Here is a 14,505-nt window from a genome sequence, read left to right as displayed (position 1 = left end):
TTTCCAGCAGGTCTCTGCTTGCTGCCCACTCCGACAGGCACATCTGGGGCGGGCGCGGGCCGGAGCCTGGGAACGCAGCTTGTGCAGGCAGGAGACCGTTAATTCCCGTTTTTCCTTTGCTGAAGCAAATGACAGCAGAGGGGCACTGGGAAAGGGTAAGAAAAGATTCAGAGACTGGGAAGGGTAAGAAATACTCACCTGAGCTTCAGAGTTCAGCTCCTGAATCGATTTTTCCCTGTGTTTGGAGGTGTTTAGTGGTGGGGACCAGACCAGTAAATGGAAAAGAAGTCTTGAGGATGGGCATCCATGAGGCATCATATAGTGGAAAGGCATCCATGGTATGGAAAGCACAGCAAACCTTGAGATTGAACTGCTGGGGAGCAAAAGCCAGGCCCTGTTGGCTTCCCTCCCAGAAGCTGCCGCCTGTGGTCACGTTGCTCCGCTTCAAATCTTCCACCACAATTATTTCTTCACCTTAATAATTGCCCTCAGTTTATTAATTTGCAAAACACATGCATTATTATTTTTTTTTTAAAAAAAAAAAGGCACTCAGATGATTTCATGGCAAGCCAACCAGAAAGGAGATGAAGGTGATGAATGTGCTCGTCCTGCAAGATAAAGAGCGCGCCGTGGGGATGAGCGGCGTCGGGACGGCTGCAGGGCTCCTCTGGGACAGCCGCTGCCCTTTCATTGCCACGGACTCTTACAGGAGAGCCCTGGAGGGAGACGCTAAACTGCAGTCATGCAGAAAGGAGAAGCAGCTCTGATGCCCCACCGCTGGGCCAAAACCCCCCGAAAGCACTCGGGCACTTTGCCATTCATCTTCCAGGCTGTGGCTGAAGCGGCAGAGACGGGCGCTTCCCCCCGCAGCCCTTCGCAGGGTGCCAGGCTTGGCTGCCTGGCCAAGGCAGCCTTATCTATAACACAGCCTCAAAATCAGCTAGAAGGGGAACTTTCAGATAACTGATCTGCTGTCCTGAAATGACCACGCTCCTGGCTTTGCATTGCACTACGCGCTGCATAAATACATGTGCTTATATGTGCAGGGACACAGACACAAGCAGCCGTGCGTTTCAGCTGATGGAGAGCCAAAGCAGCAGGGCAGGTCGCCTCCCTTCTGGGGCTTTGGATGCCTGGGATGGGAAGGAAGGTCAGAAATGCTGTCCTTTCCCCTCCCTTTGCTCCACTGCAGCACAACAGGGTCCCCAGACACATAGGAGAGAGAAGTGAGAGCTTGCTCACCCCAAATCACCCAGAAATGGGGCTGCCTGTGGCACCGTGCAGCTGGGCGAGGGGATGGAGGGGGCCAGGGTGCACTGTGGGATGGTGAGGAAAAAAACAACAAAGCTACAAAAAAAGGGTCTCAGGGCTGCTGCCAGGCTGGGGGGGATGACACAAAGCATCCCTGAGCCACGGGGTCCTCTGGTGTTGGTGTGGGCTGCACTGGTGCATCGTGCGCTCTCTCTCCTGTCCCTAAGCCTTCAGAGCTGCATTTGGGCTCAGGAGTGGCCTCAGTCGTGTGGCTGATCGATCTGCCCAGGAAAGAAGTTCTTGCTTTGGCCAGTTTTTTAGACTAAAAATCTTTCTCTCCCACCCCTAGAGAGGTGTGCGTGCCTCGGCTCGGAGCTCACCTCTGTCGGTCAGCGCATTCGGTTGTAATAGGATAAAAAGAAAGTAATAATTGTAATCGATGCTTCTTACATCTTTATCACCCCCAGGACATGGAGTGTCACAGATATTAATGAATTAATGTCTGCGGTAGCTGGTAGCGCTGCAAAGCTGTGTGCTAGGTGCCCTCGATGGGGGGTTGAGCGGTGCGGGCGAGCGATGCGCTAGGTGACAAGCCCGGGCATCGTGCCCGCTGCTCGTCCCCGCCGGGCTCCTGCTCACGGGGACGGCACCTCGCTCTCGGTGGGTTTCCCTTTCTCCTGGTGCAGCCCTGATCCCGCTGCCACCTCTGCTCAGGGCTCCCTCCCCTGCCCACCCCGCTGCCCCCATCCTCACCCTGCTGCATCTCGGGACGGCTCAGCAGCCCCGGCCGGGTGTTTCCCCCATCACGCCTAATCTAATTTATACACAGCTTTCTTCATATTTGCAAAACATAAAAAAAACCAACCCTCTTCCAACTAAGAGCCTGTTTTCCATTCCAGAGATAGGTTATATTCTTCACTGCACACATGCCTGCATATATTTGAACAAGTTTGATTCAGTGTAGCTGACACAAAAATCACTTACTTGTTTCCCCTACATCATCCTAAGTTAATACTCCTGGCAAGTGCAGGAGGCTTTTCAGCAGTTTTTCTGTCTCAGCTCCCTTTGCTTCCTGCTCTCGCTATTTCGCCCCTGCTGTAAAATTTCCCCAAGTCTAAGCAGCTGGCCGTACCCCAGCAATTTGTACCCAATATGCTTGAAACAAAAAAAATTGAAAGGGTGTCCACGGATGCACGATGCAATGACCTGAGTCACTGAGCCGGATTACATTTCTATGTATTTTGTGCACACTCTGTGTTTTCAAAGGAAATGAAAAATAGGGAGCTGGAGACATCAGGATCATTCACGCGTCCAGGTTAGGGCTAGTTTTGGTTTCGTCATTACTTCTGGGTTGCTACGAAGCCAGCTCTGCTCCTTTCTTAACTTTGGGGGCATTTTGTTAGTCCTGCGGTGGGTTTGATTTAGTGCTCCTACGGTGGAGGGGCTGGTCCGGAACCACTGAGCGAGGCATGAGGTCTCTGATATTTTTTGCATCCGTCTCCCCCGGGCTCTGCGGGTGCTTCTGGGATAGGTTTTTGTCCCAGCCGAGCCTTGAGCTCCTTCCAGCAGCAGCCCCGAGCCTCTCGCTCCCGCACCGCAGCATCCCCGTGCCCATCCCCTGGGCATCCAGTGGGTCGCGATGCAGCCCCCATGCACAGCACAGCGAGGAGCGGGTCTCGCTCTCGGTGTTTGTGCATATCCGAGCAGCTCTCCTGTCCCCGGGATCTCCTGAGCCACCCCAGCAGAGGAGCAAATACTCGGAGGTTAACTCCATCCGCGATCAGAGAGTGCTGCCAGTGATGGATGCGTTGCTTGGTGGGGACAATCAATTGGTAAAGCAACTCTGTCTGGAATTTATTCAGGGTTGAAATGGGTTCCCTAGGCTCTAAGTCTATCGATTCTCTCGGTGTAGGTTATTTTTACCATTATTTACGTGCTAGTAGCATCTAGGGGACTAACTCAGATCAGCTCTCCGTTGTGTTAGGTACTGCACGAAACAAGAACCGGCACCTCCCTCCTATAAAAGGGGTTATAAATAAACAGGAGAGGCTGCGCGGGAGGGCAACGACGCTCTCGCAGCCCTCATCTGCGCGATGAAGATAAGTGACGCAGCAAGGTCGCGTGGTAAGCCGATGTTGGTGCGGGAAGCCGGGCTCAATCTCTGCAGAGCCTCCCCCGGGGCTGAGCTACCAACATCTTACCCCAATGCCCAGCCCTCGGGGGGAGAATTGGCCCAGAAAAAGGACGGAGCAGTTCGTAGGGAAAGGTTAGTCTGGTGACTGAATAGTCTTCAAAGGAATAAGCCCTGGGGAACAATAGCTTGTAGCATTAACTTTGCCAAAGCAACAGGTATTATTTTATGGCTGATGCACTAATTGTTTTCCCCTTTTCCTGTATTCTCCTATTGTGAGCGTGTTTTCATTCCGTGCATCTTTTGTGGCTGCTTCTGAAAAGCTGAAAAGCTTATCATTCTCCTTTTCTTCGTGTCTCTAAATATTTATCCTGTAGTTTCATTTGACTGGTAAATAAACGCTTACACCTTTTCTATTCCCTAACATTGTCTTTCAAATTAATCTCTCAAAAAGTAACTGGGGAAAAGAGGAAGAAGTTAAAGTTGGCTAAGAAGTTAGATGAAACTGTGGCAAAACAAGCAGCCCCGTTCAAATCCTTCCTTTTAGTTAAATTTCAAACTAAAAATAGTCACAACTTTGACGTTCACATTTCTTAATTGCTTATTTTCCATATCGCCTGTAGGTAGGATAAGAAATCATGCTCTTAAATTGTGGCAAGAGAAGTTTGGGGCTGGATATTGTGATAAATTTAGCAATTGCGGCGAGGGACGGGAGGGGACGGCTCTCGACACAGGGAGAGAGGAAGGACGAACTGGGCTAAATAATATTTTTGAGGTCTCCTCGAGCCTTATTTTTTCGCTCTGATGCTTTGTTTAAATCTAGTGTGCCCACCTCTGACATACAGCACTCGATAGCTCCTGGGAGGCTGATGAAATAGCCTTTGACGCTTGAATCTGTTCTGTAAGGAAAAAAATAACGCTTTAACTTTTTGTTGCCTGCTTTGGACTCTGATCTGGCAAAAATTTACTTGGCTATTTAACATTCTGCACTCGGGATCACCGGGGCTATTCGCAGCGTGCAACGTTGTGCAGGTGCATAAGGCTTTGGAGGATCAGGGACTTGATTTGTATTAAAAAGTCAAGGAGAAATCCAGCCAACTGGCCCAGTTTAACAGCTTTACTGGAAGCCACGACCCCAGGATGGGTATTTCTGCCCAGCCCCGGGTCTCCTGGCGAGAGCTGCCCCGTTCATCCGAGACCCGAGGGACATCGTTTCCCACAGGTGTCCCCACCAGCCACCGCACAGCCACAGCCTTTTTTTTTTGCTAAGGATGTGATTCCCCTCTGGCAGAACCGACTCAGTAAATGTAATGACAATGTAGGTGTTGCATGGTTACCTCCTGCACAGCCCACCCAGCTTCCCCTCTTTTTAACTCCCCTGGAAATAAATACTACTTTGTCAGAGGATAAAAAAAATAAAACCAGAATGGGGGGAAAATCTAGAAAAGGGATTGAAACTAAATTGCCTGCTTCATTCAAATAACATCGCTGATTTAAATCAGGGAATGAACTCTCTTGAATTCCTGGGTTGTAATGAGGCCAATGCAGACTTATTGTTCAGAGTCTTTCAAGCAAGCTGTATCCAAAACGCTCAATAGAATTAAGCTCTGATCCTGCAATCACTTACGCCCATGCAGGACTGGGTGGCTTCACTGAAGACATTAGACGGGGTTATTCATAGCGTTAAGCATGTGTTTAAGTCTTTGCAAGGCTGGAGCCGTGCATAGCCGGGGAATTAAGCATCCGAACCTGGCGAAAGGGGCGAGGGGGATGGCCTCCGCGCTGCGCCCCGGCATCGCTTCGCGCCCGCGGGCGCTGGCAGCCCAGATGCGGGTGGTGGGCTCGGGCTCGCTGCGCGGCGCTGCCTGGATTCACTCCCTGGTTTAGTTCCCAGCGTTTTTCGCATTCCCGCTGCTCATCTCGTTTCAACGAGCTTCTCATTTCCCGCTGTTTGTTTAGTCTCAGTGCTGGACCCTGCTCAATATTTGCCTCCTCGTCCCTACTATTTGTTCTTATTTCCATGTGTTTAACATATATATTTGTTGCTATCTGCCCAGTAATCGCAACCGCTCTCCCTTGCTGCTTCCCTTTTCCCTGCTCGCGGTGGGAAGCCTCCGTGGCTTTCCAAGGGCAGGATGCTCCAAGCGCCAGCGGATGCTGGCGTCTCATTGCAAACCAGAGCAGGAGATGCAACAGCAAAGCCATGGGTTCAGGTTTTTATTTCTGAGCCACAGAAAGGCTTCCAGAAAAGCTCAATATCTTAATTTTTTTTTCCCCCCGCTGCGTGTAAAAAGGTTTTTCTCCAAGTCTTGGAGGGCAGGCTGTTTCCCTTGGCAATTAGCTATCTTTTATCCAGGGACCTTGAACTTCTCCATAAATGGAATCCCCCGCTGCTCTGTGCTTTGGGCACTGTATTGGCCACTTTAGCGAGAGCAAAACCAAAGCACGCAGGTAGCTCCTGTGACGGAGGGAGCGGGGTGCTGCCCTGCCTGCTCTGCCTGGCCGGAGGGACGGAGCTGCGGGGTGCTCGTGCTCCCAACAGCGGCTGAACCCTGCGGTGCCGCGCGGGGACACGTAACCCCGGATCCTTCCTTCCCCCCACCCTGCTGCTCTGCGCGGGGGCAAGCCTTCGCCCTCCTGATGCCAAGGGTTTGCCCGCTTGCTGCCGTGACTTTGAGAGTGCTGGAAGATGGGAATAAAGATGAGGAAGAAAAGAAGAGAGAGGGGAAAAAAGATGCACTAAGTGAGGCGCAGGCTGGAATTAGAATACACTATTTTGCTCCCAAACCACCCCCCCAGCCCCCCAGCCTATTGTTTCACGTCAGGTTTCCTCTTGAACAAGCAATTGTGAAGCCAACCTGTCCCGCGAAATGAGCTGTCACTCCACGGGCTGAACAAACACTATTGATTGCAGCGTGGGGGGGAGCCAGCGGCGCGCTGCTGCCCACCCCGGGGGGGCCCATTCGGCGGGGAGCCAGCTCCCGCTGCCGCACGTCGGGGCTTGGCGGCTGGCTGACGCACAGCACATCGGCAGAGCTCGTGGCGCGGGGTGTTGGACATCTTGGGTGGCACCTCAAAGGGGCATCAGCAGGTAGCGGCCAACATTTTTGGAAGGAGGACCTTGGTTTTGTCCGTAGAGTTGCTTTTTTCTGACATGTGGAATTTTTTTCAGGCTTTTCTGGCATGTGTTTCTTCTCTTGGGAGGCCCAGACCCTCCAAAATCACCCTTGTGGTCTCTCTGCAACCTCCTCCCCCGAGCACCTCAGAACACCAGATCCCATGGGGAGCGCAGTGTCTCCCCTCCTCCTTGCTCCTCTTCACCTTCCACCAGCTTCGTGCTTTGCTCTAACACAGGTTCTTTCTTGTTTTTATTAAATATTTGAGCTGGCAGCTCTGTGTTTTGCAAAGATCCCCCCTGCCTCATCCTGTCCTTCATTGTACCGCACTCGAGGCATCTCTGCCTTTCACCCGTGCTGCTATAGCAACTGCTGGAGATGCTACGGCAAGGCCACCCTGGCCAGGGCCATCTGCACAGGAACGATACCTACTTCAGGCATTTTTAGCACGAAGCAGGTAACGCTGCGTGTTGCAAAGAGCAACCATTGTGGCTCTGGAGCAATATCACCATCCAGAGGGTTCCTCAGCTAATAAACCCCCCCCCCCCCGTAGCTACGGCGAAGCATGTTTCTGCAGCTCGCTTGGCAATGGCATGCACACGCTAGTCCTGTGGTGAGTAGACCCAAATGCATTGGCCGTGATCATCCATCACGTTTATATACTGCACTGCATCCCAAAGGATGCCACCACGCTGCGCAGCAGGCCTTGTGCAATGGGATCCATCATCCGGCATCGAAGCGCGGCTGGATCCTGCCGGGATGGAGCACGGCAGCTGTCGAACACGGCTTTACGCCGATGGCTGTGGCAGAAGCTCATCCCATCGCCCCTGCAAAACCGCAGGAGAGCTGTGGAGGGGATGAAAGCCACCGCCAGATCAGAGCTGGGGATCTCAGCCTGTTGCTGGGTCCCATCCCGCAGCTCTCACTGGTCCTTCAGCCCCCGGCTCCTCTCAGGCACACTCAGACCTGCCAGTGCAGGTACGTCTGTGCTTGCCATAGACAAAAAATACTGTGTTTTCCTGCAGCTTCTGGATTTCTCGTGTCTGGAGCAGATAGGCTGATCGATGGGGTTTGGCATGGCCATAGCCTAATGTTGCCTGTCATGACAGTGCTGTGAATGAACAGATTTAACAGCAGCCGTGCAACTCCCTTTATAACCACAGCAATCACAGCAAGATCCACTTGTTTTGCAAAGACATGATAAATACTCTCTAGTTTCCCTTGTGCTCATTGCTCTTCTCCATGAACGCTTTGGGTGAGATGGGAGGAAGGTTGGTCTGGGTGCGTCACGGCTCCCCTCTCGCCTTGCCTCCCCATCCCGGCGCTCTTTCCAAAACGCTGTTGTCATCTCGATTTCTCATCCTCTCCCACATCCCTGGGCTGTTTGAAGCCCGTCTCCACCCCTCTCCCCGCTGAGGGATGGCTGGGGCTGTGCCGTGTCGCTTGTCACCCCCGCTGCAGGTCGCTGGCGTGGGGAAGCACGCTGGCTCGAAGCGGGGAAGGGGGAAAAGCACCGTGTGCCTCTTGCAGCCTGGGCTGGCCCAGGGTTAATGCGATCAGACAAGTTATACAGTAACGCACTGGTAACATCCCTGTTAACGCACTCGTGTCCCCAGCGAGCGCTGCAACCCTGCCAGCCAGCTAATGAGCTGCGCTCCTTGCGTTATCCGGTGTAATTGTCTTCATATTAATGGGAATAATCTGTTAACGTTAACACTCTGGGCCAGGATTTGCACGGTCCTCTCTGCACCCCAGCTGCGGGTGCTCGGGGTGAAAGCAGGGATCCCCGCGCACCCTGCGACCACGGGTGCCGAGGGCAAAGCCCCCCGGCCCCTCGCCTGCCTGCGGCTCCTTCCGACAAGTATTGCTCTTTCCATCCTGTAAATGGGATCATCTTTTAAAATATTTTGAAATCTACTGACGAAAAAAGCACTCTGTCAGAGGTAGATATTATTGATGTTGTTATTATTGCATCTCTCGTCTCGCTGCAAAGGATGCCTGACCATGCTGACAGCTGCTATTAAGAAAGTTGCACAGCCAGTGTTTCTGGGGATATAATTCTTTCTGAGCAAAGTTAAACACTAAAAGGGGTTATTTCACGAAGTAAAAGCGAGAGCTGTAAAAAAAGTTTGACTGTGACATGTGAATAGTAATCATGGTGTATATTATCCGGAGATAGACCTATTACGAGATCCCTCCGTGCTCTTTACAGACGCGGCAAAACCCATTAGCCCAATTCTGCAGCTGCAAAGGGTAAACTGGGTGACACCTTCCAGGTGTTCAGGGGAGAAATGACGTTGGTGTTCAAGGAGCTTCTCACGCTACGGGGCCAAGAAACGCAAACGGATTATTTTTCTCAATATAGACAAAGTTCTGAGCACACGCAGACCAATATACGGCTTCAGCCCCTTTATGGCTTTAACACAAAACCAGGAGACACGTGGCGGCTTGGGCTGGATTTTCTATGAGGTGTTCAAATAGCAGGAGGGGGAGAGAGAGGGATGGACCAGAGCAAGCACAGAGCACCCATCAAAGCCTGCGCCTCCACTCGCTGACTCCTGAGCATCTCTAATAAGCACCTAAAGGGACCGTGGTGGCACTTGGGTGGCTGCCATGCAAAGGGTGGACCAGAAAAGAGCAGGGATTCCTGACACGATCCTTTTTTTTTTTAAGAATCCTTCTGAGTCCTGCTCCGGTTTCCCGGGAGCTGAGCGGCAGGGACCAGCCTTGAAGCCCTGTCCCCATCCCACTGTCCCTCAGTGCTCAGGGACAGCCAAGATGTTTCATGCTGGCACCATCACCCAACTCTTGGCTGTCGCGAGCAGGATCCCGGGCAAGCGGCACAGGCTGCCATCCATTAGCAATTTGCCCAGCGCTGCAATTTATCCCTGTCATTTAGGGTCCATGTGCTATTATTTAGTCTATTTCCAAGATCTTATTACATTTTTTATTCATAGGGAGGTTAGATTTATATATTGAAGATCAATAAAAGGCTCTATCATGGCTACATTATTAATAAGGAATACATTATATGTAGACAGACAGCCCGCTCTATTGGATTTACTTAGTATATATGCTTTTTGGGGGCAATTCTGAAAATTTACTACCTGTTCGATCTCTCTTCCTCTCCTTGCCTCTCCCCAGGCGCCCATCCCTCCCTCCTCCTGCACGGGGATAATAGCAACTTTATTTAGCAGCATATGTCCTTTGTCCCTGCAGATGACACTGACATGCCTCTATCCTCTAACAGCCCCTAAATCTGCGCGAGAGGCAGGGCACGTGCCGCGGGAAGAGCATCCTCGGCGCTGTGGCATCGTAGTCACAGTCTCTTTAGTATTGTGGCACTTTATTCCCCTCCTGCTTTATCTGTCACGCCACGGCCGGGCAGGGAACATGGCTGTGGCCACCTCCAGCCCCTAATAGCGACGTCCCTGCCATAAGTAGGAAATCGAGGCAGAAACGTAAATTAGGAAAATTCAGGATAAAATCAACTGCTGATGCTTGATCGCGGGTTGTGCAACCCCACAGCACAAGCACGGAAACTCCGGCTCCTGCTCCGAGCTCTCCTCTCAATGCAGGTATTGCGCCCCGTAGCCACCAAGCACGGGTTCACCATCACTTGCTTTCAACTATTTTGCACCATTTTGCACTCGGCTGTCCTTCCAGCTCAGTTCTCACTGGTATTTATGCGACGGCGTCTTCCAGAGGTGTAAAGGGAGGGGTGTGCCCCCGCCGTCAGGCGTCCGCACGCACGGCTCGTGCCCGTTCGGCGGCCCGAAGAGCTGGGCACACACGCTGAGAGCTCCGCAGCGCCGAGCGGGGAAGGATTTGCCCAAGGTCATACGGGGAAGGGACAGAAAAGCTCCGCCAGCGGCTGCTGAGCCACAGCCCTGAGGTGGGGGTGGCTCAGCAGCTCCTTGTGCTGGCGAGGGTTGGGCTCGGCACGGGTGACCCCCGTCCTCCCCGGCCAGCTTCCCGCGATGCACCCGTTCATAAATCTAATTCTAATCAGCTGTAGTTAACTTTAATCATCATAATTAACAGAGAGTCTGAAAATATTAGCTGGAATAATCAAATCCGATCAGTCTGATGCTGCCTTTGCCTTGGAAACCTGCAGGGGTGTAAGTCAACTCACCCGCACCGCGCTTGTACCCTGTCAAGGTTTTACAAGTACAAGGACCATCAGGCTCATCAGAAATTATTCGAGCTACGGTTCAAGCTCTGACCTCCTTCAGCTAATTACCAGCACGGCAGTTAATCACGGAGAAGCGTTAGCGGGTTGGTTCCTCCCTCTGCTTGGGCTGGTGTTTGTGCTGGGCAGGGAATGCTGCGCGGGCGGCCGCCAGCTCTGCGCTGCTGGTTAGCGCGAGAGGGGCTGGTCGGGATTGAGCAAGGCTGCGGGTCCAGTCCCGGGCTGGAAAGTCAATAAAATGCGTAGAGTTCTTGCATACTGAGGATGGCTTTCCTTCGCCTGGTGCTTTTGGCATTCAGGACCTCTCTGCTCTCAGTCTTGAGCCCATGCATAGGGGAGAGCAAAGAATATTTGGCTCAGAAGGTTTTACAAATCTTTAACTATCATCCCTTCTGGAGGTGAGCAGTGTCAGGCAAGAGTTATAAGGGAAATAATTAAGATGATATTACAATTACAACAAGCAGCCTTCAAACACAAATAATACTATATATGAATAAAGCATCAGATGTCGTGTCAGCCCTTCCCTCGACGGAGACCCCAGGAGTGCCCCGAGGCGGCGGCAGCCCCGTGGGGACCGGCGGATGCCGGCCCAGCTGTGGCAGAGCAGCCCGCGACAGCGGCACATCTGGGGAGGTGGCCGTTCGGATGCCAGAGAGCGTCTACAGACACCGGCGGGAAGGCAGAGCTGCCAAATCCCTCCCCAGCTTCGCCCTCCGTAGGGAGCAGGGGGAAATAGTCGCCCAGAGCTGCGTGATGGAGAAAGCTCCTCTCCGCTGCCCCCCTCGCCTTGTTACCATTTGCTCCTCCGACACCTCAAAGGGGGCCTTGCTGCCCGTGCGCGGCATTAGCAGCCGCGCGTTGGTGTGATTGATGTCTCATTACTGTCACGGCACGGTGTGGCCGCGGCTTCTGAATGCTTCCTGCCCCCCCCGCACGGTGCAGCACCTCGAGGCTTTGCGCGAGTCCTCGGCGCTTTCCAGGCTGTCCTGTGTGAGACTCAGCCCTCGGAGTAGTCGTCTCTGCCTTTGAAAAGACACGTAAAATGACAATCTGAGCTGGTTTGTGCTTTTTTTTTTTTTTTTGTCTGAAATTCATATCTTTCCACCACGTTCCCAAAAGAAGGCAACCCAGCCGGTCAGCAGCAATAGTCGTGTGAAGTTCCAAATCTGCTCGAACTAAACCGTGTCCCTGATCAGAATGAAATCAGGTATTTAGTGGCATTAAGTGCATTTAATTGTATTATTTATTATGCTGTGGATCGCAGTTCGTTACAGGATTTCTCAGCCATTATATGATTTTGGAGGGGATTTTTTTTGTGTGTTTTCTCCCAGAAGCTTGTAACACTTAAAATTGTGTTGTGCAATAGTTCATATAATCATCTAAATTAAACGCGTCTCTGCTGTATGCTGCTTTATGTTAATTTTACAGCACGATAGCAGATGCATAAGCCATGGATGGGCAGGGTAGCTGTGAAAACGTACCGGTCTCGACGCTGCTCCTTCTGGGTGTAAATTAGGGGATGCTCCAGCGAGGACGGTGCAGCTACGCCGGCTTAAACCTGGCGAAAGGGAGAGCAGGATGGGACCCACCGGCTGCCTCGGCTGGGGATACGTACGGCAGAGCTCCCGGCAGCGATTGCTCCACAAGTGGCTGCCATTTCGCTCAGAGGGCTTTTTAAAAATGATTATTATTTCCATGATGGAAAAGCTTTCGCATCACACGTCAGAGCCATGCTCGCGCCGGCTCGGCTCCAAGCCTCCACGTCTCGGGGTGAGTTTGGGCCATCAAATTCCTTATGGCTTCTCCATCCTTTCAGAAATCGCCGTTGCCCTCTGCCTCGGCAGCCCCAGCCTCGACGGGCTGCCATTGTCCTGCAGCCCCCGGTCCCCGCGTTGATGCGATGGTGTCCCCAAGGAGGACTGCTCGGCCACAGCCGGGCCGGGGATGGCTCGAGGTGGGTGCAGCGGGGCTGGGCTCGGGGCTCACAGGGATGAAATGTATACAAACATTAACGCACGCTCTATTCCTCCTCCATCGCCCTCGCGCAGATGCTCGCATCTCTGCCAAGGCGGGTACAAAATGCAGCTACGGATGGAAGCATCAGCACCCAAAGAGGTGAAATGCTTCTCTAAAATTCAGTGGGTGTTTTGGGGCAGAATAAGGGAGCAAACCCAAGACTTCCAGGGTCATTTCAGAGTCACGCCGCTCCCAAGCTTGGAGTCAGCAGCCGGAGATGCTGGAGGCATGGCGCGGGGCAGAGGAGGCAGGTTAACCAACAGGTTGGAGACAAATTGGTATGCAAGCTACAGCCAAGGCAGCCTTTATATCAGAGCCTCACAAAGGCAATTTTCAGCAATTGATATAAAAAGGTGTCAGTTCTGGTTTAAGTACTGTATTACCAGCAAAGATTTATCTGCTTCAAAGGCAGGCCTCATGCCACCGAGGGAATAAACAGCTCTTCTCCTTATCTCTTTCGCATAGCACAATATTTTCTCCATTCGACTTTGGCTCGAAAAAGACTTTTTCTTCCACTTTCTTATTTGCATATTGTAATTTAGAACAACTCCCTGAACCTCCCTGGAAATCTCCCAGGGAAGATGGCTTATTGGGGTCACTGGGCGGGGAAGGTGGGTGGCTTGTGCCCCCTGGGAGGCTGCAGGAGGGGTGCAGGGGATGGAGGGGACATTTCTGTGGGTGCTGTGGTGGGAAGGGGCTCCTTCCCACGGGTGGAGGCAGCTGGTCCAGGAAACAGCTCCAGCGGTCGTAGCAAAGAGGAGGAGACCCATTTCCCCCCCAGCCATCTGCTGTTCCTGTGCAGAAATCCTGGAGGAAAACTGCAAACGGCATCTCTGACCGCCTCCACGTCCCGGCAGGGACGCCCTCAGTGCGAAGCAGTGCCAGCACGCCCGGCTCACGGGCTGGGATGCGAGGAGCGAGGGATGCGCGGCGGGGTTCATCTCCCCGTTTCTCTATTTGCCCAGAAGAAGAAGAGCGGGGGGAGCTGAAGCGGCCGAGCAGCCCGCGCGGCTCCGCACGGTGATGGAGCAGCTGCTTCGCTGCTGCTGGCTCGCTGGCAGGGTGCATAGATCGATAGATAAAACAGTTTTCACTAGCTCATTTGCCAAGCTGCTGAGTTGGTGCCATACCTGGGGCTGCCTGGGAATGAGCCAGCCCCGGCCCTGGTGCTTCGCTGAGCTTGCGGAGGGGGAAAAAGGAGAGGCTGCAGGATGCGGCCGGGCTGGGGCTCACCCTGTGCTTGTGATGGGTCGCGTGGTGGAAGGGGCCCCGCCAGCCCCGGGGGATGCTGCTGCGGAGTTCCCCAAGTAATTCCAGCGGACCGTTTTTAAAATTATGTCTTTAAACATATTTATACAGGCCACATATATTTTACATGCCTGCACAATGCATTTTATGAAGCATATAAAAAAAGCAGATAGAAATTATCTATTTCTCCTGTACAGCTTGTCTCTTTTGGGGCGGGGGGCGGGGGGGGAAGGGGGAGAGATAACAAGGACCTATTTCATTTTGCTGTTTGCTGCAGGATGCCATGCAATAAATTGAGAAGCCAAGTTTTGAAAAATGCTTCTTTCCCCACCCCGCCTTTTTTAATGCCATTCGAAGCTGGAAAGACCCAGCAAATGGAAAACGTTATTTGCAGGCTATCAGCCCGGAGTCCTTGCTGCTCCCCTCTCTTGTTTGCTCACTGAAATGAATGGGCTCTTTCGGCAGCAAGGATCATAACGTTAATCGGAACTAAAGAGCATCGTGTTTGCAAAGAATCAAGGATCTTCCCCTTCGCAAACTTTGCAAAACGG

At 52.6% G+C, this 14,505-nt stretch overlaps 1 long non-coding RNA gene across 2 annotated transcripts in view; it reads left to right on the top strand.

Moving 5' to 3' along the window:
* The window catches only part of LOC135317092 (uncharacterized), a 123,005-nt gene extending 108,854 nt beyond the window's left edge, over positions 1-14,151 (top strand). Inside the window, exons 3-5 of one of the 2 annotated variants that reach the window (XR_010376205.1) lie at positions 12,507-12,644; positions 12,739-12,805; positions 13,509-14,151. This is a non-coding gene — a long non-coding RNA (uncharacterized LOC135317092). Of the gene's footprint in view, positions 1-12,506; positions 12,645-12,738; positions 13,307-13,508 lie in introns of those variants that run through there. The other variant, XR_010376204.1, reaches the window with a different exon arrangement.
* The last annotated feature ends 354 nt before the right edge of the window (positions 14,152-14,505 follow it).

Source organism: Phalacrocorax carbo, chromosome 24 (genome assembly GCF_963921805.1).
Source record: "Phalacrocorax carbo chromosome 24, bPhaCar2.1, whole genome shotgun sequence".
In the NCBI taxonomy this organism is placed as follows: domain Eukaryota; kingdom Metazoa; phylum Chordata; class Aves; order Suliformes; family Phalacrocoracidae; genus Phalacrocorax; species Phalacrocorax carbo.
This window is presented reverse-complemented; position numbering and strand designations above follow the sequence as displayed.